The sequence below is a fragment of the Orcinus orca genome, chromosome 9 (genome assembly GCF_937001465.1).
Source record: "Orcinus orca chromosome 9, mOrcOrc1.1, whole genome shotgun sequence".
Taxonomy (NCBI): Eukaryota; Metazoa; Chordata; class Mammalia; order Artiodactyla; family Delphinidae; genus Orcinus; species Orcinus orca.
In genome coordinates this window covers 25732305-25756668 of record NC_064567.1, presented here as the reverse complement: position 1 = coordinate 25756668, position 24364 = coordinate 25732305, and positions in this window count along the sequence as shown.

The window sequence follows — 24364 nt, the reverse complement described above, 5'->3', positions numbered from 1 at the left end:
AGATAGATAGATAGATAGATAGATAGATAGATAGATAGATAGACTGACAAGTAGATGTAAATATACATATATATTTTTAGGAATTGGCTCATACGATTATAGAGGCTGAGAAGTCCCATGAAGTCCCATGATCTGCTGTTTGCAAGCTGGAGACCCAGGACAGCCAGTGATGTAATCCAGTCCAAGTGTGAAGGCCTGAGAAGCAGGGAAGAATGGTGTAAATCCCAGTCTGAGGCCAGAGAAGGTGTCCAAAATCAAGTACTTGGGAAAAAAGGGAGCAAATTCCTCTTCCCTCTGCTTTTTATTCTATTCAGGCTTTCAATGGATTGGATGGTGCCCACCTGCGTTGAGGTGGGCACTCTGCTTTACTAAATCCACTTGTTCAAATGCTAACCTCATCCAGAAGCACCTGCACAGACACACCCAGAAATAATGTTTATTCCAGGCATCCTATGGCCAGTCAAGCCTACACATCAAATTAACCATCGCAACTCCCAACCTCTAACAGTTTGTTCTATGACTACCTTCACATTTCTTGGAATGGAGCATGTACAATGTGTGAGGCTTCAACTCTAAGAAAAGTTCCAGAATAAAAAGAAGGTTAAAAAACATAATTATGAAATTCTATACGTAGAGCATAACATTTTCCTGCAACTGTAGAATTCTGTAAATATAAAATGGCCCTTCCCAATCAATCAATTTCTTCCATCATCCTAATTACCAAGATTCTTGATCTCTTTGCAGAAACTCTAGCCTCAGAAAAGTTCCTTACAATATTTCCGAGAAATTCCGGCAATGTGCTGGCGAAGTTGAGGAACAAACTGAACTCCCAGGCTGTCTATGTCTAGTGTGCTCCCTCCCAGTCTGCTGGGCACGGCAGGCTCTACTTTGTCATATTTCCATTTTGTCAGTGGGATGTGGACAGAAGGCATACTTTGTCAGTTTGGCCAAGGCATTAAAAGTGTCTGCGTGCTTCTGCTTATCTGATTGTTTTGCTATGATCTGTGAAGAGAAGAATCTGCTGTTCTTATCTGCTGCTCCAAGGAAATTGTGGAAACATGGACCCCAGACTAGAAGCCTGCATACAAGATGAAATTAAGCCTAACCGGAGCCATTCGGGCCACGTGCAGTCTTGGAAGCCACCTGGCTGTTGTAGATTACTGAGATTTGGAGTTGCTTGGTACATTTGATAATTGGGGCAATAGCTGACTAAGACATGGCCTTTCAAAATAGTCTGTTTTAAGTAGAAAATGAACAATTTCTCCTCATAAGCAGTTAGGAGTTATATTACAAATTTAAAAACTAAATTTACCCTGATTAACTAAACCATAATAAGGAAACTCATTACCATGGAATTGACTCACCATTAAGGTATTTAATTTGAAAGAAAATACCTTGTTTATATGCTGTTCCTTAAGCAGGTTTTAGTCTCTTAAATTGTGTGTTCAGTCTCACCCAAAAGATCCTAAATCCATTAAGAATAGGACTTCCTTATTTATCCGTGTTTAATGGCAGGCTTTGTAAAGAAAATAAATATTGCAAATGTTGCAGAATGATTAATTTAGATACATATTTGGGGAATATAGTATACAGTATTAAAAAGATCTCATATTGTTTAAAATTAAACAAGTATAGTGAATTTCAATAATTTTGTGAAGTTAAACTGAAAAGATTCATATAAATAGTCAATGCTTTCATGGACATGGTTTCATATCATACTATTCCTATTTTTCTCTATCCTTGGTTGAATTGCATCGTTATTACTAATACATATGTATAATTAGCGTATAGTAATATAAAATTCGCATATATAGTAATGTATACACATATATTTTTAAATGTGTTGAAAACTCAATATATAATTTAAATTCTGATCAGACAGGGAAATTAGATTAAAGATACATCATTTTATATAGGATTGTAGTATTCCCAAATAAGCATTCATTTATTCATCTATCTGATAAATGCAGATTATTGAAGTTGTACTTTGAAATTAAACACCTATTCTAAAATTTTAAACTGCAAATAAATTTTCAATGGTTTTAGAAATATAAAATTTGCCATTTTGTCAATTTTTTACTATCTCTAAGCAAAACATTATATTCAGAGCTACATTTTTATTTTACAATAAAAATTTGAGTCCTGGCTTTAATCGAAGCACTCTTCATATATGTGATTTGATATAAACCTATCTTATGTTATATTATACAAAAACAAACAAACAAATACCCTGAGATCTGGATGTTTGACTCGTTGGCATTAAGAAAGTATTTATCTTGCTTGGTTTCTTGGGAGAAGGCAGAAAAGCAATCATAGGTACTCATGTAGGTGTCTTTAATAATATTTTGACCTCAATGAGGAAAATACCTTTTTTTTTCCTTTTGAGTAATGTGGTCTATAGCAATTCTTTACTTCAGGTATCTGAGGTGAAAGTCTGAGTCTTATGTACTGTAATAGAAAAAGCATAGAAAATCTATCTCATGCTCTCAAACAGACAATTCACAGATAATCAGAGTTCACGGTCAGAAATGTTGCTTTCACCCACATTTTCTATATAATATCTTAGTACTATCAAAAATGATATTCTGGGGGCTTCCCTGGTGGTGCAGTGGTTGAGAGTCTGCCTGCCGATGCAAGGGACACGGGTTCGTGCCCCAGTCTGGGAGGATCCCACATGCCATGGAGCGGCTGGGCCCGTGAGCCATGGCCGCTGAGCCTGCGCATCCAGAGCCTGTGCTCCGCAACGGGAGAGGCCACAACAGTGAGAGGCCTGCGTACCATAAAAAAAAAAAAAAAAAAAAAAAAAAGATATTCTGTATCAGTCAGATCTCCAATGATTGTGGTCATCAACAGGAAGGAAAATGTCCAAGTGTATTTTCAAAAAATGTAAAGTGAGGCTTTGGAAGCAATGTTAAATAATTTTATCAAATGAATAAAATAAATTACGAATCAAGTTTAGCCATAAAGAATATTGTGCATGTAATGATTGAGAAAAATTTTAAAGAAGATGCAAATTCTCTCATTCTCTTCCATTATTAGTAGTGCACTCATGTTTTGTAATTTATTTGGCGATTAGCCAGTCTTTGCAAGATTATAATTATTTATTTCAAATGTGTGTGTAAGTATTAGAAATGCTTGAGTAATATGCATGGATATTCTCTCAGGAAGCTTCTGATAATAATTGTCTTTTCCTATGTCTATACTGTATGTTACAGACTCATCATTTACAGAAACTTCTTTGGCTTTGGAGAAATTATTTTAGGCTGAGGGATCCCTTCCTCAGGAGTGAATAGGACGTGCTTAGTACATACATCATCTTTTATAATGCATCACCAATAAAAACACAAAGAGATTTAAAAGTATTTATTAATAATTGAGATAATTAGAATGGTAGAAAACTTTAAATCTTATATGTGGTTCATGCTTTGTCTTTGACCAAATAATTATCTCAGGCAACAATTGAGACTGAACTTTTTGTTTGTTTGTTTGTTTTTTTGTGGTACGCAGGCCTCTCACCGCTGCGGCCTCTCCCGTTGCGGAGCACAGGCCCCGGACGCGCAGCACAGGCCCCGGACGCGCAGGCCCAGTGGCTATGGCTCACGGGCCCAGCCGCTTCGCGGCATGTGGTATCTTCCCGGACCGGGGCACGAACCCGCGTCCCCTGCACCGGCAGGCGGACCCCCAACCACTGCGCCACCAGGGAAGCCCCAAGACTGAAGATATTTTGATCATTTTAAACACTATTAGAAACTATTAATAGGCTTGTTATCATTTTCTCTATTTCTTCCATTTATTTTCCCTCTTAAAATAATAATTGGTTGATTCTTAAATTTTTTTGATGATGTTGAAGAAAGCACACTGTGAAAATATTTTTTTTTAATTGAGTTAAGAGGGCTTCCCTGTTGGTGCAGTGGTTGAGAGTCCGCCTGCCGATGCCGGGGACACGGGTTTGTGCCCCGGTCCGGGAAGATCCCACATGCCGCGGAGCGGCTAGGCCCGTGAGCCATGGCCGCTGAGCCTGCGCATCCGGAGCCTGTGCTCCGCAGTGGGAGAGGCCACAACAGTGAGAGGCCTGCGTACTGCAAAAAAAAAAAAAAAAAAAAAAAAAAAAAATTGAGTTAAGCTCAGGGAAGAAATAAACTGTAATCCTATAAATATTAAAATACAATTAATGCAATTCTGTATTCTATTGCACAAAATTAAAAATTTTAATTTTAGTTACTAATTGTTTCTTTGTAATATTAGACTTTAGAGTCAAGTAAACAATAAAATGAATTAATTCTTACTTCAGTGCCTAGAAGCAAAATTTAATTGGACTGCTTTATTGGGAACTGCTAAAAATGTCATTATTGGGCATTAGAAATATGCTACAATGTCTCTGTAAATAAGCAGAGTAAGAATTCTCATTAATTAATATGCTACACAAGCTTAATAAGTTGCTATCTAAATTAAGAGCAATATAATCACACGTAAGTCCAAATAATCACTCAGCAGTTTTTAGTTGTACAATCTATGCTTTAAAAGTATACATAAAAATATAAACTTTATCCTGTAAATTACAAAAGATATTTCCTAACTTATACATAACAGTCATAAACATACAAGTATATGACTCAGCATGAACCTTATATATGACATAATGAAGTTGGTAATAAGTTCTTCACTTTTTTGTGTGTGTATGTATATTGCTTTTCTAATAGCATACAAGGACATTTAAAAAGTGGAAGCTGTTACAGAAAAAGAAATTAGGCTAACAACCATTCACTGATAGGGAATGAGGGGGAAATATGTACATTTGTAAACAGATACCGCTTTCTACAAATTTTTAATTTACTGAATAAAAGTTAGTCTTACATTTTCATCATAAATTTTAATGAAATATTACCAGAATTGTTGAACATTTCAAATTCTTAAACTTAAAGAATAAGACACAATACTTCTTTACTTTGAAGCTCACCTAATATTTTATACACTTCAATAGGTATTATGTACCTGTACAGATTTTTATAAGATACAGTGCATTTTTGAGACAAAATTAAATGACTGGCTTCTTTTCTAATATTTTAAAAATCTTACCTCTCTTTTTTCAGTCCTAAGTTTGTAAATACTACCAAAAGAAGATTCACAAGAGCAGAAACAAAATAATGACTCTTAAAATTAAAAGATAAGCTTAGTTAAATGTAAATCAGACTATACTGAATCATTATAAAAAAATAATCCCAGTGATGTGTGGAACCAAACAGACCCAACCATCTGAAATTTTGCATAATCACAAAAAAATTCAAGAGTTAGATGGGTTGTCCCATTTATAACATTGCATTAAATAGCTAGTGGGAACCTGCTGTATAGCACAGAGAGCTCAGCTTGGTGCTCTGTGATGACCTAGATGGGTGGGACTGGGAGGTGGGGTGGGAGGGAGATCCAAGAGGGAGGGGATATATGTATACATATAGCTGATTCACTTCGTTGAACGGCAGAAACTAACACAACATTATATAGCAACTATACTCCAATAATAAAAAGACAATAAATAATAAAATAATTACCTACCTCTGTTCTCAAAAGCTAGCTATAATTGCCATTCAACTGGATTCTCATAAAGTCAACACATAAACCTAATTTTTAGAACTGGTGATTAACACATTTTATCACAGTCTCTTCATAATTTCAAATCCTTTGAAATGATTTGAAAGAATTATTGAAGAGCTAAAACTTTTAAATTTTTCATATGAAGTACTAGCTTGGGATACTCAAGAAATAACTAAATATTATATATCATCTCTAATTTCTTTTAAGAAAAAGTGAAACAGATGGATAAAAGAGTTAAGCATATTGACATGAAGAAATTCATTTCATATTTTATTTTGGAAGACATTTCTAAAAATGCATTTAATTGTTTATTCTTTGATATGCCAGACACTGCACTAATCAGGACAGAACCACAGATGAACAACACAGATCCAGTCTGTACTAGCCCTCGCTTTGCTTTAGAATCTATAGAGTGGAATTAACAGATCCTGGACATAATGGCCCCTGTTACTGCTCCAATAAAATATACCTCAAATGGGGGCTTCCCTGGTGGCGCAGTGGTTGAGAGTCTGCCTGCCGTTGCAGGGGGCACGGGTTCGTGCCCCGGTCCGGGAGGATCCCACATGCCGCAGAGCGGCTGGGCCCGTGAGCCATGGCAGCTGAGCCTGCGCGTCCGGAGCCTGTGCTCCGCAACGCGAGAGGCCACGACAGTGAGAGGCCCGCGTACAGCCAAAAAAAAAAAAAAAAATATATATATATATATATATATATATATATATATATATATATACCTCAAATGATCATTTCACTGTGCCAAAGTCATCATGGTCCAGTCATCCTTGCACTTTTCATCCCTGACTCTACTCTGGTTGTTAGCTTAGATTCAATCTAGGAATTTGCTTAGGTTTTTAAATGTAATAGTTTGCACTGATTATGATATAGTACTTGTGAACCCAGGGATATTTTTTCAGTGTTCTAACAGCTTTGTTACCTTAAAAAAATGAAAACAATTCTACTTTAAGAACCAAAAGTGATTTCACTAGGGTCTGGTCAATAAAAAGTTTCATAATTTAGCACACCTACTCACCAACTTTTTCTCCAAAGAAACTCCAAAGAGATCCCTCCTCAGAGGACTAGGGCACAGCTCCTGTTAAATATTCTTGAGGGTGAGAGAAAGTCTACTACCTTCACTTCAAATCATCATCACCACGAAATATTCAACAGAGTCCTGTGAAACTATATGCTGAGTAGAAAGCAAAACAATCACAACAAAATATTCTATCAAAGGACAAAGCATCTGTGAAAATTCTAGATAAATATCTTATTTCTCTGAAAGCACATGCTACATCCACTGCTACTGTGACATATTTCTTTAGTCACTTGTCCTCTGGTCAGAAGTTGACTTAATGACTATTTACTATTTCATTCTCTGCTAATGCATCTGCCTTTCCTTCTCTCCTTTTCAATTTTTGTGTGTATAATAGAGTAGAATATAATTTTGGTTTACTAGGAAGTACAGTGAGCTTCCCCGGGGAAAGGTGATGTATGACTTTGACAAACATATAAATAAGTGATATAATCATTTGTCATGAGCTGATGAACTTACCAGTTGAGTGTTAGAAACCATTTCAATAGCATAAACTTTTTTTTTTTTTTTTTTTTTTTTGCGATACGCAGGCCTCTCACTGTGTCACTGGAGTGGTAATCCCTGTGCAGTATATGATAGCTGCTGTTGGGACAGAGCCATGAAATCACTCCAAGCACATCTTGTGGGGCCAGAGTTGATACTTCCCAATCTCTGTGAGGTGGGAGCTGGGGAGCCTGAGAAAATTTATCAACATGCATGCACATTTATTGTAATCCCCTATTACTTTATCAGGCAATTGAGCAAAATTGTTATTAAACTGTAACTGCCCTTCTGATTGTTGAAATAATGATAGCTTGAGAATGGCTCAGTGGGATTCTGAAATTATCAATGGTGTTGAAAAAGGGTAAAGAAGACAAAATTCTTTTTTGCCACAATTTATTATTATTTAACACTGTTTATTAAAGAACTAAAAATTTATAAATGGACATCAATTAGCTGTAATTCTGAATGCTCAAATATGTAACTTTAATGCTATATATACATTTGTTATATAGTACATAGTATATTAATAGATATTATGTTATATGTTATATAATTATATATCATATATAAAGTATACATATTTTAATTTTAATGCTAAATTACATATCCTGCAATAGCAAATAAAAAGTCATTTTAAGATGTGAGGAAGAAAGATACTACTATAAAACCTGAGTGTTTGGATTAAAAAGTCTAATACTTCATTCTATTGTACTTTTATTCACAGAGTTACATTATTTGGAGAAGATTCTGTTCACATAATTCTTACCTCAAAAATAAATGTAGGATTGTATTTACCTACAGGAGAGCTAAGGGATTAGAATAACATATGTCATCATACTAGATCTTAATATTTAGTAAAATATTACCATATATTATCAATCATATGCTTCTCTACAAGCAAATCAATAGTTTCATTCTTCTTAAATATAATACTAATTGAGTTAAAACATAGGACCCTTGAAAGAAAAAATTTTACTTGCTTGCCACAGGATGTATGTAACGTTAGGACCCATGGGTATGCGTGTCATTGCTGAATCATAATTTTGTATCTGTTACCTGATGTTTTCCTATGTCCCACCCTCCTCCTTCCTCAGTGCAGCTCTCAAAATAGAATAGTTGTCACAATTTCAGTAGGCCAAGTAAAACCTTTCAATAATGAGAGCTTTTTTGTAGTTATTTGATTTATTGAATTTGTACCCCTAACATAGTGCAGTGCAATGCAATATTACATATTATGATTATGTAAAATAATTCTAAGAAATGTATATAGTTTTAAAAATAAATGCTTCTGTGTATTACATTAAGGTGAAATCCTATCAAGCATATATCTTTAAACATAAAGATACTTAATTTTAAGCCACAACATTGCAAAATATACAATGTATATATATTTATAGCTAAATGTTGTAGAACTTCTAAATTTAATTTTAAAATTCTGTATATGCTCAGAAAAGCATAATGTTTTAAAATCCACCATCTGTCGTTGTAAATATTTATTATAAACAGAATATTCATATGTCCTTTAGGTAGTTATAATTTCATTGGCTGGAGTAAACATGGGGAAAATCACACCCAACTGAACTTGGGGAAACAGAAACAGCTATATAATATAGACATGGAACTCATTGCATCACATGTAATACTCATAGCCCTTCTCTTATGTATTGCTTATTCGCAAAATAATATAATAATCATATGAATAGAAATAAAAACATAGGAAAACTCATTTTTATCATCTTCAACAAATCACACTGTTCTCATTTTCCCTGCTGTCCTTTCAGTCTGTCCACATGTTAATATAAATTTTACAAAACCATAATTACCATTTATATAATTGAATGATAAATGTATTATAAGTTCCATATTTTTCTTTTTCACACATTATATATTTGATAATCTGTACATTCATTCAACCCTCTAAAAACATTTACTGGGTGTCTACTATGTTCCATAAATTATCATAAATGAAGTGGTCCAAGATTAGTAAGTTGTTTTTTGCTTTCAAGTAGCTCCCAGTGTAATAGGGAAATTGATATGTAAACAACTTGCAAACTTATTATAAGAAAGGCTGTATTATAATATATACATTGCAAAGGTGATTAAAAACTAGAGAATAATCAACTCTGCCACAACATTTATAACTGAGGATTTTTTAAAAATGCTGCTTATGCTACTGAACTCAGATAAGATAATAGCTCATTTTACAGGAAGTGAATTGAATTGCTATGATCCAACAATTAATATCCTTACATAAAATATTAGATATGTTAAACACTAAGGTCAGTATTTAAGAGATGAATAGTTTAAGATAAGGCATGGGGTTTTATGGACTGAATGTTTATATGTCCCCCACCAAATTCATATGTTGGAACCCCAATCCGCACTATGATAATTTCGAAGGTAATTAAGGTTAGATGAGGTCATGAGGATGGAATTCGTGTCTTTATAAGAAAAGGAAGAGATTAGTGCCTTTCTCTCTTGATCAAGTGAGAATACAGCAAAAAGGTGGCCACCTGCAAATCAGGAAGAGAACTCTTAACAGGAGCTGAATCAGCTGGCACCTTGATCTTAGACTTCCCAGGCTCCAGAGCTCTGAGAAATGTGTTTCTTGTGTAAGCCATCCAGTCTATGCTATTTTGTCTTAGAAGTCCAAACTGACTAATACAGGAGTTTAATAATGGGATGAGTTTGGGAGGACTCTTTTAGCTGTGGGTGTGTATCTGTCTGGTGTACTATGAAATGCTCAGTATTGAATCAAGAGGATTAATTTAGTTTTGCATGCTGGGTAAGTGCTGAGCTAAGCCAGGAGTGGTTGGAGGGACAATCTGTTGAAGCAAAAAACCAGAATTGAGTGGCGGTAGTTAAGGTGTCACAGTTCTGTGTCATGGTCTCCTCTTTGTTAAGTAGAAAAGAACACCCCTATTCTGGTGTGCCTAGAAGCTGAGCTAGATGACACTGAAGAGGGCAGCTCCAGTGTCTACCTGTCAACAAGGCTGACAGGCATAAATGGTCTGGGTTCCCAACCATTCTCAACCCTGAAGCAGAATTCCTGTCAAGCCAGGGAACAGGAACAAGATGCAATGACAGATATCACCAATGGGAAGGTACGAACAATCCCCCACAGGCCGTGTGCTGTCTGTCACAGCTCCTTGAAGGAAAGCAAAGATGGAACTAGCAGGCACGACAAATCGAATCCACTTTACTTATTAAGACATGGTCACCTGGGCACACTATCTGTGTCCAGGAGAACTCTGAAGTTATCTTTGCCGGAAGAGGTTCCCACATCATTTCTCATCCCCAGCCTAACAAAATGTTTTCCCTAATTGACAATATCTATATCCAAATCCCATTTACTATGATGATAATAAATTTAATATGTAAAAAACAGAAGGATTTTACTGTTCCAAATGAAGTTTAGTTTATACTTCAAACCATGTAAAAATATTTGCAATTAAATAAAAAAAATTAATTAAAAATTGTAAACAAAGGGCTATAGGAAACAGCCTCAGGAAGTTGAGAAATGCTGGTAACATACTGCAATTTATTCTTTTGTACTCTAACTGGATTTAGGATTAATCTTTCCTTCTGCTGTCCTTTAGTAGAGAAGGAGATTTTTTTAGGTAAAAATGAAGTTCTTAAAGTTAACAATGCAATGGATTTCATTAGTTTTATAAAACATTAGTTTTATAGTATCTGAATTATATTCTATAATTGCATTTGCTGTCATATATTGAATAAAATTTCCAAATCTTAAATACTTTAGGTGAAAGCCTGTGAAACTTTGTAATAATTCCATCAGCATACACTTAAAAAATAATTACAAAAAGTGGATTTTAGAGTAGCTGTGGTTTAGTTATAATTTATTTATACCTTGACTTTTTAAAAATCTGATGGCTTTATTGCAGGATAATATTCTCTTCAGATAGCATTGTGTAACTTCTCCTCATGCATGGAGAAATAAATGACCTAAAAACCAAAACACTAAATGATTTTTCCTTTATAGTTTTCTTTTTCTTTTTTTATATAACATAATGTGTATTTATATTTGCATCCTTCAATACTCAAAAATAATAGAGGGAAAGACAATGGAATTTAGAATCAATAAAAAATGTTAAATTGGCATAGCTTTCTATTTCATGATGTTGAATAGGTAGAAATTAAAGTAAATAAGCACCCTAGTCACTGGTTGTGATAAATGTGGTACACTGCATTTTCACCTTTCGAATGATGCTTTATTCATCATTTAATACACTTGGGTCTCAATTTAACCTCCATATCATGTAAAGTATTAAAATAAAATACAATATCTGTTAAGAACACCCTCTCTCACCCCCTGCAATTTTCACAGTTTTGGTTTTTTTTGTTTGTTTGTTTGTCTTTGCGGTACATGGGCCTCTCACTGCTGTGGCCTCTCCCGCTGCGGAGCACAGGCTCCGGACGCGCAGGCCCAGCGGCCATGGCTCACGGGCCCAGCCGCTCCGCGGCACGTGGGATCCTCCCGGACCGGGGCACGAACCCGCGTCCCCCGCATCGGCAGGCGGACTCCCAACCACTGCGCCACCAGGGAAGCCCCAGTTTTGTTTTGTTTTTTTCCTAGCAGGAAAACAAAGTGAGGAGGAAGAAATTATTGGCAATAATTTCATCAATGGAATGGTAGGAATGCCACTTACATACAAGAGATAGGATTTGAGAGTTTGTGCTTTTCACATTGTTCTTTTTAGTTCTTCAATAGTTTTTGATATTTTTAGACTGTAGGAAATTTGAAAGATAAAATTGATCCAATACATGTGCACATAAAAGACCCTGATTTTATTATATTTTATATTTTATTTCTATATTTATTTCTATTACATACCTAGATATCTATTTATATATGTAATTATATGCAATCTTTTCTAAGCATCAGCTCCCATTTCCCTCTATTATATTTTAACCAACAGATGGCAAGTTAAACTGGATGATAATATATTTTCCAATACCAGATTCTTATATGGTCATTTTATTTTAACTATTCAGTTAGAAAAATAAGTGAAAGTAAACAATGCGATCTGATTTAAGTAGGGTCCCATACCACCTAGGGATGGCCTGGTCTTCTTTCTCAAAGTTTCTGCATAATTTTTCATTATTATGCAAAATGTATGATTTCTGTAAAATTTGAGGTGCTTTTTCTAGGTCAATATGCAGGGAAGTCAATTAGGTGGGAGAGAGTGGTTTCCTATGGTACAGTACCCATTCTGAGTGCAGGTGGTTTTAAAATTTTTTTTATTATTTTTTTTAATAATGCTACCCTGACATGCGTTCCTGGCTCAATCGAAACTCATTGATTTCCTAGAGTATTAGGATACACTAGCTTTTGTCATTAAATTCAATTAAGTTTTATCAAACAGCAACTATGCATAATGTATTGGCATTCAGGTATAGAGACCAAATTATCCTTAAAACAAAATATATCAACTCAGGACAATATCATTCTTTTAGGACATCGCTCTCATTTTCCTCCCTCTCATAGCAAGTATCCTCATCTAAAACTGTGTAGCTTGGGACGGCTTCCCTCGTGGCGCAGTTGTTAAGAATCTGCTTGCCAGTGAAGGGGACACGGGTTCGAGCCCTGGTCCGGGAAGATCCCACATGCCGCGGAGCAACGAAGCACATGCACCACAACTACTGAGCCTGTGCTCTAGAGCCCTCGCGCCACAGCTACTGAAGCCCGTGCGCCTAGAGCCTGTGCTTTGCAACAAGAGAAGCCACTGCAATGAGAAGCCCAGTCACCACAATGAAGAGTAGCCCTCGTTCGCTGCAACTAGTGAAAGCCCGCGTGCAGCAATGAAGACCCAACACAGCCAAAAATAAATAAATAAATAATTTAAAAAAAATTGTATAGCTTATTCACTTATTTCTCTTTTCTTTTGTCTTACCCCTCCAGAACTTAAATTCCATAGAAACAAAGCCTAACATGTATCTTGTAACTTATTTTCATAAGATTTCACACTTACAAAAAAATTGCAGCGTAACGATGAGCTCTTGTATAGTCTTTATCTACATTAGCCACTTGCTAACATTTTACCCTTGCTTTATTGTTTATTCATTCTCTCTCTCTCTCTTATATTAAAGTCAAGCTATGCATTTTTGGCAGGGAAACCACATACCTAAGGTTATGTCACTCTCAGTGCATCATATCAAGAGGCATATGATGTAAGTTTCTCTGAATATTTAATTTTATTAACTTTGGCTGGTTACTGTGGCTTCCATTAATTTTCTTTATAATCAAGTCTATTTTCCCCTTTGAAATTAATCATAATTTTTATAGAGATTCTTTGACTATGTTAAATATCTTGTCTTCATTAAATTTTTATCCAAGAGTTTTTAGCTTCCTTTAATCAATGTTATAACTTCATCATTCCAACTATATATGTTAAGTAGTGTCTTGGTGGGTTTTCTCTTTTATTCCAATTATTTATTCACTCATTTATTCATGACAGCTTCAGCTCATAGATCCTAATTTTATGCAGTGAGTTATAATTTGCTATTATCATTATTTATCTTAATGCTCAAAATGTCTTAGTTTTTGCCAGGGAGAGTCACACCAAGCTAATTCTTATGTCCTTTTTTTAATGTATTCGTCACTCTTGGAGCACTTACTTATTTTCTGATATGACAAGATGTTCCAGGCTTCTCTTGTGTTCCTGGTCCCAACTGTTTATCCAAGGAGCCTATTCCTTGTAATTAAAGAATAATATTTAGAAACCAAGATCTTGGCTAGATTAGTCTTCTGGCTTTCTCTGTGTATAACTCTCTTTGTGAGTAATGGTAAATCTGGCTTCCATTATCCACAATATATTTATACATTTTCTCAATCTCAGAATAAAAAAAGTGCTTCAGAATTCATAACTAAAACTGTGGAAATCATGCCTACTAAGTTCAGTGTTTGCTTACAGATTTTCTTTGACATAAAATTTAAGTACATTAAAATACACATATCTCTGGCATGTGATTTCATTTTTTTCATAAATAGACCTGTATAATGCCTATCTAAATATAGAGTATTTGATCACCAAAGAAAATTCCCTTGTTTCCTGTCCCTGCCAAACATCTCCTTAGAGGTGACCATTTAATTTTTTTACTTCACCACAGATTAATTTTATCTATTCTAGAAATTCATCTGAATGAAGACATACATTACCTTCTCTTTTGTTATCAGCTGTCTCACACATCATAAAGCCTTTAGAATCATCCATTTTGTTTTATATATCAGTTGTTTGCTCATTTTTATTATTGAGTAATAGTCCATTGTATGAATACAACACAATTAGCTATCCATTCTTCTGTGGGTGGGCATTTGTGTAATATTAAGTTTAGGGATATTATAATACTATAGGCAAAGTTATGAACTTTCATTCATAAGTGTTTTTGTAAACATCTATATTTATTTCTCTTGGGTGAATATTTAGAAGGACCAGTGTGATTACTGGTCCTTCATTTTTCTTATTTTGGAAGTGTATGTTCAAGTCTTTTGATCATTTCCTTATTGGATTTTTTTTTGTCATTTAAGTATTAAATTGAGAGGGTTTGATTGTATATGATAAAAGTTCTCCACCAGATATATATTATACAATTTTTTTCTCTGAGTTCTTGCCTCATTATTTTTGTAATAGTGTATTTTGATGACAGGAAGTATTTAATATAATTTAACTTACCAATTATGTCTTTTAGGTTATTTCAAACAAATCTTTGCCTGCTCCTAGTTAATGACTTTATTCTTGTGTTCACTTCTAGAAGCTTTATATATCTAGCTTTTACATATAAGTTAATGGTCCATCTCAAACTAACTTACATATAATATGAGGTAAAGGTATGGTTTATTTCTCATGTCTTTTTTTCCAAATGGTTATCCGAGTTTTCTAGCACCATTAATTAGGGAACTTTCATTTCCCCCATTGAATTGCTCTGACACTTTTTTAAAACGTCAGCTGACTGTATGTGTGTCTGTATTCCTGTCCTATCTCTATGTGTTTACTTATTGCATATATCACTATGTTGATTACTATAACTTTATTGTATAATCGATGTTCAATTTTGTTCTTCTTTTTGAAGAATATCTTAGATCCTTTGCATTTCTATATGAATTTTAGAGCTACTTTGTCCATTTCTATTGAAAAACATCTTGGGATTATGATTTGGATTACCTTGAATCTATAGATCACACTGGGAAGAATGGACATTTTGACAGTGCTGACTATTTTAATGATGAATATATATATTTTCATTTATTTAAAACTTTAAGTTTTTCCTTAGGAATGCTATTTTGATTTTGGTTTTCATTGTAGATATTTTGCATATCTTTGTGAAGATTAGTCATAAGTATTTTATTTTAATGATATTTTAATGTATCTTTTTTCATTTTTCTAATCATTTAATGATAATATAGGAAGAATGTGATTAATTTTTGTCCCTAAATTCTGTGCCTTGCCAATCTTACTTATTAATTCTAGAAGTTTTTGTATGTCCCTTAAGACTTTTTAATTAAACAATTGTGTCATTTGTGAATAGGTAGTTTTACTATTTCCTTTCCAAAATATATTCTTATTTTATTGCTTTATTTCGCTGGCTAGGACATCAAGTTAAATGTTATATAAAACTGATAAAAGAAGATATCCTTGTATTTGACCTTGATCTTAGGGAAAGAGTATATTGTTAGCTATAGGTTTTGCCAGATGAGTATTTGTTGGACAGTATCTAGTTATTAAGTTACTGTCTATACATACTGTGATTTATAACATTAGTAAATTGATCAGCATACTACTATTTTGTTAACTTTTTTCTCTTTTTTCTGTCTTCATGTGTCTATGGCATTTTAAAATAGATTTTAACACATGAGTTTTTAAATACATTTTGCAATTTGGACTAGGCAGATTAGGTCAATCCCTTATTAGCTACATAATTACTGAAGTAAGGGTATTGAAAGATCGGAGTTGTGCGTGTGCATATGGGATGTATATTTGTTGGGTGTGTATGCGTATGTGTGTGTTATTGGTAGGGGCAGGCAAGTAAGGAAGATGGATATTGAAGACACCTTTGTTTAAGCTTCTGTTCAGCAATTTTGGAAAATGCAGAAATATAAAAACATAAACCTTAATTTATTTTTTCTCCATTCTATGCTCTCCTGATGAGACAGCAGGGCAATACGCTCATTAATAAAAGAGAACTATTAAATCTGACAGAAATTTTTAATAAATGAGGGATGATCTGATGGTTGATGTGGAAAAAACAATGTGCCTCACAATTGACTCATTAGTTACGTTCCTCGCAAATGTAAGGGATTATAACAGATATTGCTAGTATGATTATTGTTTGTGCTAGGAATTTTGTTGGTAGATGAATTTATTTAGTATAATTTCTTATAATAGCAATTCTTCAAGGAATTTAGTCCACATTACCAACATCAGAAAAGGATAATTTTCTCTCTCTCTGTATTTATCTCAGTAAACTAAAAGTTCATCATGAAGTAGAGAAGGGAGATGATTTATATTTTAAAAATGAAGTGTGAAGTTTTAAAGGTTGACCACCGTTTTCAGAAGCCCTGCTCTTCTGTCTCATTTAGGGAGTAGCTGAAGGGAAGAGCCCATGAGGTTCTCTACAGAAAATACCTGCCAAGTCTAAACTCCATCCCTGTGTCTGATGAATAAATATGTGCTAAGCTGCTTGGAGCTTGCCACCATCCTTTTACATGTTAAATGTTTCTTTAGCTGTTTGATTATCAATCTCCACAACCACAGGTATTCTTTATAAGAATTTCCATTGATTGAAGTGATACCTGTTCATGGGCACAGTTGTTCATATACTGCAGGACTCACCATTGTTGGAAACTATCCTAGTAATGCTGATGACTCCACAAAGGTGGTTTGTGTTGAGTAGAAAGAATAGGAGAAGTGATGTCCATTTCCTTTATCTTACAAGGGGTCAATAATAAGATTGCTGAGACCCAACATGGATTCTTCTAGAAGCCTGAGCTAGAATGCTCCTCTCATAGTCCCATTATGCTTTATGCTTCCTGACACTGGAAGGAGACTCAGGGTTCAGGTTTGACAAAGTGACTTCACTGACCTCAATTCTGCAGTATTGCTTTCTAGGACAGTGAAAAGGAACTGAGTTTTCCTTGTGGAAGCACCTGAGCAAACCCCTCATGAGTTTCCTTTAAAATAAGAATACAGAACACTTAAAAAGAGCCAAATTGGGAAAAAAGTATTTTTTTAAATCAGAAATAATTTCTACCTAGTCATACATAGTAGCTTAGTTTTTTCACAAACTGTCAATGGTTATTAAATATTAACTAATTTTTATATTTATAAATGCACACTTTTAAAAAATGAATTGACATTTTTAGTTTTAATGCCTATAAACCAAAGAAGAGTGCTCTGTTTATAGCTAACATATCATCGGTAGTATGAATACACCCTGATTTTCAGATATTCTATTTTATTTATTAATTGTTTAAATGATTAATTTAAAAACATGACTATGTGTATTCATTTGCTAGGGCTGCCATAACAAAATACCACATATGGGGTACCTTAAACAACAGAAATTTTATGTCATCACAGTTCTGGAGGCCACATAACTGAGATCAAGGTGTCCACATAGTGGTTTCCTTTAAGGCTTCTCTGCATTGCCTGCAGCTGGTCTTCTGTGTGCGTGTGTATGGCCAGGGTCCTTTTTGTGACTGAATTTCCTCTTCTTATGGGGACACCAGTCAGATTCGATTACAACCTACCATAACAGCCAGACTTATTTGAACTTAATCATCTTTTAAAGACTCCAAATATATTCACATTGTCAGGTACTGGGGATTAGGGCTTCATTATATGAATTCTGAGGGGAGGGCACAGTTTAGCCCGTAACACTATATTTATTTAAAAACTAGTGGTGGAAGGTTGGAAACAGAGAGAGGATGTCCACATGGTATGTTTCAGAAAGAACCCGCAAGGGACCTTCTTGGAGGTGAGAGGCATCATTATTAAATAAAACCTCAATTCCTTATTTTTAATAGTGCAGAGGGAGAATATAATTTGGCGAGGGATAATTTATTCTTCACTTGGATAATTTATTCCTGGATGCAGAGGAGACAGACCTAAACAAGGAATCTCATAGAAAGCCCCATTTTCAGGAAGCAGTTAGAGAGGATCAAAGAGACTGCATTTAAAAAAAACTCACAGTGGTGTCTCCTTTTTGGATGGAGAGAATTAAATACAAAACACACATAAATCAGCGTAGTGAAGTTCTAGCTCCTCTGAACCATGGCTGGTATACTTGCCCAGCAAAGGTCTCTGGCAATTAGCTGTCCAAGAATATTCAACAGTCTCAAAGGTTATTAACTACACCAAGATCACAAGGTGCAGATTATGAAGATTAAAAGAAAAAATGAAGAGAAATGGCAAATAGCAGATCAAAAATACTCAGCCAAATTTTTTTTTGCCTAGAAACAGATGAAGAAAATGCTTTTTTAGAGTTAAGACCAAAAAAAAAAGAAAAAAGAAAAAAAGAAATGCTTGAGCATATAGGAAAGATTGAAATAGAAGGACATAAAATGTAAGTGGGAAGAGCTCAAGAAAATAAAAAATTAAAACCGTTAGAAAATAGGAGATGAAATTAAGATTGACACAAGGAAGATCAGACATAGCTGAACAGATAGCAAATGATCTAGAGGATAGAAATGAGAGGGGCAAGTAAAAGAAAACAGTCATAACCTACCTTTTAAGAGAAGAAAAATTTAAACTGCTGAAGACAGGGTAAGGAAATCAACTATATGCATCACCAATGTTTTTGGTTAAGAAAACCAAAACCAGTACCATGGGAAAAAGAAATATTTAAAATTATAATTCAACAAAGTTTCCCTGACTTAAAGAGTTGAACCTTCATATTTACATTACACCTATTTCTTAGGTAAATTTGACAAAGAATGGTGAAGCCGAGATATAGGCCCATTTAAAATTACTGCAGATAAATCAAAGACAAAAAATACTTTTAAGAGTTGTACCAAAAGTCATGTCAATTGTAAAGGTGTAATGGTGGAATAATTACGCTGACATCAGATTTCCTCCAGACACAATCCCTGAAACATCCATAAAGTTTACAAGAAACTAAAGTGTGCTCCAAGGGTTTTATACTCAGTCAAAGCATTTTTCAAAGTATGACAGTAGCAGGTAAACAATTTCGAATATGCAAAAACTTAGAAAACTTCCCCAAGAATTCTTCTGGAAGGTTATTTACCTAGAGGACGAACTTCAGCAAACTCAAGAAGTACTGAGGAAAATTTTCAAAAAGATGAACAATAAACAGCAAGCATAATTTTTTATTTCCAGTGAGGGAAACACTAAAAAGCTTCCTGGAAAGAATGTAATGTTTATAAGTCCTGATATATCTAAATTATATATCCACAAACATTGCAGCAAAAAGTGGGAAAATATTAAAGGTAAGGAAATTATGTCTATTTACTTATCATAATAGCTAGAATTCAAATGGTATTTATGGAAGGCAAATTAAGTGACAAAATTAGAAGTTTATTGAATAACACTGAGGTAAACACAAATTTAATGTAGTAAATTAAACCTGAAGTCAGAGAGTAGAGGGCCAGCAGAGCTGTACTCATTCTATTGTTCATATGAGAACATTAATAGAAACTATCATAAAAATTAGAGTTTTAGGGAATTATAGTAAGTGAGAAGGAAGACCAACATTAACTAAATATATGTAGAGTGTTATTTAAAATCTTAGCATAGTGGAACAAAATATCGATTATATCCTTCAACTTAATATATATAAATGGGCTGAATTCACTTATTGAACAAAATGCTAGTTTTCAGAGTAGACCATAAACGAAAACCAGCTCAGTGCTGTAAAAGAGAGATCTAGATAAAACAGCAGGTGAGGGGGAGCAGAATATACCACCCGAAATGGTGCCACTTTGGCATGTGTATTGTTTTGTGCAGTTAAGACCCAGCAGACTCAGGAAAAGCTTTTTACCTTTCCCTTAACTGCCTAAAAGAGTTTAGATAGGAGGCCTGTAACCAGGAAGAGAGCTATTACCAGAGATAACTTTTTATATCAGAGAGACTTACCTGCACTGCATGGCCAACACCTGTTGACCAAACATCTTCTCATCTTCCTGTGAATTATCTTCCCTTTGAAGCCCCAATCCCTAGCCCCTTCTCCTTAGCTCAGGATGATATATGTCTCAATGCCTGACGGCCTTTGAGTGTCACAGGGGCTCCTGTACGTATGAAATTTATTTTTCTCCTGTTTTTCTTTCTGAATGTCCATTTAGTTTTTAAACCAGCCAAAAAACCTAGACGGGAAGAAAGGAAAATTTTTCCTGCCCAACACATGAGAAATAATGGAATGAATTATTGTGTACTAGAAAAGCACTAAGTTCAGGAAATGTGATTAAATATGATATAAGTGCCTGTATATGATGTAATTCATAATGAATATATGACAGTTAATATCAATCTTATAATAAATATCTATAGAAAATATAGGTATAGACTTCTAAAGGAAATATGGAAGTATATTGGTGACTGGAGGATTTATTTCTCTTCTCTCATTTCATGATAGAGTAAGAGATAAGGTTTTATAACTCAAATGCATAATGATAAGGCAGATTATATATAAAACACATACAACTTATTTTTAAGAACCCATGGAACATTTACCAAAGTTAACTATTACATGACAGTGAAAATCTCTAAGTACTAAAAGATTATAAAATCAGAAAATAAACAGCTTCTCTCATCTGGAAAAGTAAGGTAAAAAGAAAATCTCACTCTCAAAAGCATTTGAGGCACAGATGAAATCCACGTTTTAATTTCAAAATATCTATAAAGTAATAATAGTGACAATATGTGATAAAACATACATATGAAATCCAGCAATGAGATAAAAATATATGTGTATATATATATATGAATATATAAATATATATAAAAGAATGCAAATAAATATATTACATTAATAAAAGCACCAACTCAAAAGTATTTAAAGAACAAATCAATAAAGTTCAGAGAAACAGAAAATGTTAATAAGGCTAAAATCTGAGGTCGATGAATTTTAAAATTCAATTCGCAAATAAGTCTTTAAGGTGAAAAACAAGTAGAAGAAATTTGATTTATCATAGCCAAGGCTATTCTCAACAAGACAGTTGTTAGCTGATGCCACCAAATGAGTACAGATGCATGAGTGAGTCCATCTGTGACTATCCAAGCAGACTGCCCAGATATCATGGAAATTATGAAATATAAATAAATAGCTGCTACTTTATGCCTCTCCATTCTGGGGTGTTTTATTACATAGTAGTAGTTAGCTGATACAGTACTCTTTTAACATTAAAATGTTGAACCTTGTAAAAATTTTGTCTATTCAAAAATAACAGTTTTAAAGTACAAATTGAAATAATAAAAATATGCCATTTTTCATCCAGCATAGGGGAAAAACAATTTTTAAATATTTCAGTATTGTTATATAAGAAGAGAAATAATTACAAATATTATTGTTAAAAATCTGCATTTAAAGTTCTATCAAAGTATTTTACAAATAGATATGAAAAAAATATGAGAATCTTAATATAGCCTTATACCTAGAAATACTACTTAAAATTTGTCTAAAGAAAGTAATCTTTGATGCTTATAAAATCATAGCTATAAAGAAGCTTTTCATAGGTGTATTTTTGCTAGTGGGAAATACATGTTATTAAGAATAAAATACTCAGTGCCAAACGTATGATATTTTGATTTTATAAACTATAGGTAGCAGGCACTTGGCTCATAAGATGTCCTTAGATTTATCAAAATCTACATTTAAAAAATTCTCATTTTAAACTGTTTGAAATTATATACTTCCAGGTTTCTCCTGTATTTAGTCTCCACTAAACTCGACTAGAATTGATAATTTTATTTCCCTAATTCATCCAGATTGTGAGCCCTTTGAAACAGAAAACATTAATTTCTATGCTAATGTCCAGCAGAAAAATTAGTACACATTAGGCATTATACAAATGTTAAATGAATAAATGAAAAATTAAATTCTAAAGACGTTCAAAAGAAGAATAGATTTGCAGTTTAGTTTGTAATAGGAAATTGAATGAAGGAGGGAAAACCTACGTTTTAAAATTGATAAAGTTTATAAAAGGTAAATTCCAGATTCATAAAAGTGATGATAATAGTAATAACTACCAGTATGGAGCATTTACTAAATGTCAAGCACTGTTTCAAACAGATGACATAAGATAGCTCACTTGTCTCTGCAATTGAATGAGATAAGTGCAAACTACAAGCATTAGATCATTTTTTTTTTTTTAGATGAAGAGGCTAGCAAAGGGGGATTTAAATATTTGCTTAAGGTCACATGATGTGGTGTTGGGGTTCGAACCCGAGCAATCTGGCTCTAGCATCTGCATGCTGAAATTCTTAGAAAACATTATAGACTATGGAGCAAAGGACTAAGTTAACATGCAGAGACACAAAAGCCTCAGGTGTGTGGGAAAGGATTTTAGCAGATTCCAGAGATACTTACTGAGTATCTACTTGATAAAACACACAATACTATCTACTGGGTAATACACGGAGGATGTGATATAATATAAATTAGAAAAGCAAATTGAGACCAAAATTTAGAGACTTCAAAACTAATAAAATGAGGAGACATCTGAAAATGTGAGTGAAGTGACTAAATACATCATGTAAAATTTTACCTACACAGAAAATTTACAACTACCCCCAAATAAAAATCTCACGTAGATTAAAAGTGATTTACTATTTTGAAAATTTCTGAGAGAAGTGAAAGGAACAAAACTGTGTGAACAGATTGGGGCATCTTGAACTTTTAATTAAAGCTTTTAATTTTGAATTTTATGAGCATGTTTTTTTCTCAGTATTTTTCCATCATTCATATGTTTGCACATCTGTTTATCTGCTTTTAACACCTTCGTGATACAAATATTGAATTAAATTACAGAAGCAGATCACATATAATACATTTATAAATGTCATTTATAGTAAATGTCAGGGAAAATGAAGTGAAAGAATGTCTGATTGAGTAAATTATGTGCCTTGCAACTTTATATTTGGTTAGAATAAAATATTAATAAGAGTGGGAAACAAGTTTTAGCTAATTGGCAAGCCAACTGTCTTAGGTCATTTTTTAAATAGGGGTCTGTGTTTTTAAAAATGTTTCTATCTGATATAACTAAGCTAAAATCAAAGGAAACTAATTAACTAGGTTTACCTGTGAGTGGAAAATGTTTTTTGCAACTTCAATTATGTATTTAAAACAAACTTCACTCACTCAGACAACAGTTGTTTATTGAGGGCTCAGTATCATCAGACACGTGTTTCTGGGTTCTGGTCCCAGTTCTGATATTTACCAGCATACAAGACATTATTGGTTAAACTCTGAATAGGAGTGTAATCCTGAATAAATTACTGAATATTCTGCACTTTGGCACAATTTTATGTAATGTGGCATATATTACACATTTTTTCCATCCTGAGATGATCCTGTGCCATGAAATAACTATAAATGCTTTTTTAAAGGATGGATGAGATTTTCTTGGTAATAGTAATACTATCATAACAAACTTGTTTAAGCGTTCATGCAACCCCAGAGCCTTTCAGTCAGAATATTTACTCTGCTGATATTGTCACATATCCAGCTTGAAATGAAAGAATAATATGTAGTTCTGTTCTCTACATTAATACCCTAATAAGTGAATTTATAAACAAAATGATAAACCTTTATCATATAGATGACATTTTGTTCTGTAAAAATGGCCCAAATACAACTGTTCTATTATTAGTTTGATATCTAAAAACAATTCTTATCAACTCTTTTTAAAACCTTGATAGTTGCTGGGAAACGAATGGATATTATGCCATTAGCGCACTAACTATGCTAGAGGGGTCTCTAATTAGTGACCTCTCATTTACAAAACAGTTCCATGCAAACTACTGGCTTCAGCTGCCTTTTGACAGTCTCCCTACCAGGGAGATGTAAAAATGCTCTGTGAAGATAATAGTGAAAGCAATATAAAAATTGCATGGCAAGCACCTTGTCAATCTGACCCTGACAGGCCAGACATATTGACTGGCTGGTGCTGGCAAAAGATTAAGCAGCCAGGACACCAAGGCAAGTGCGGGTAGATAATACAATCTACATGTT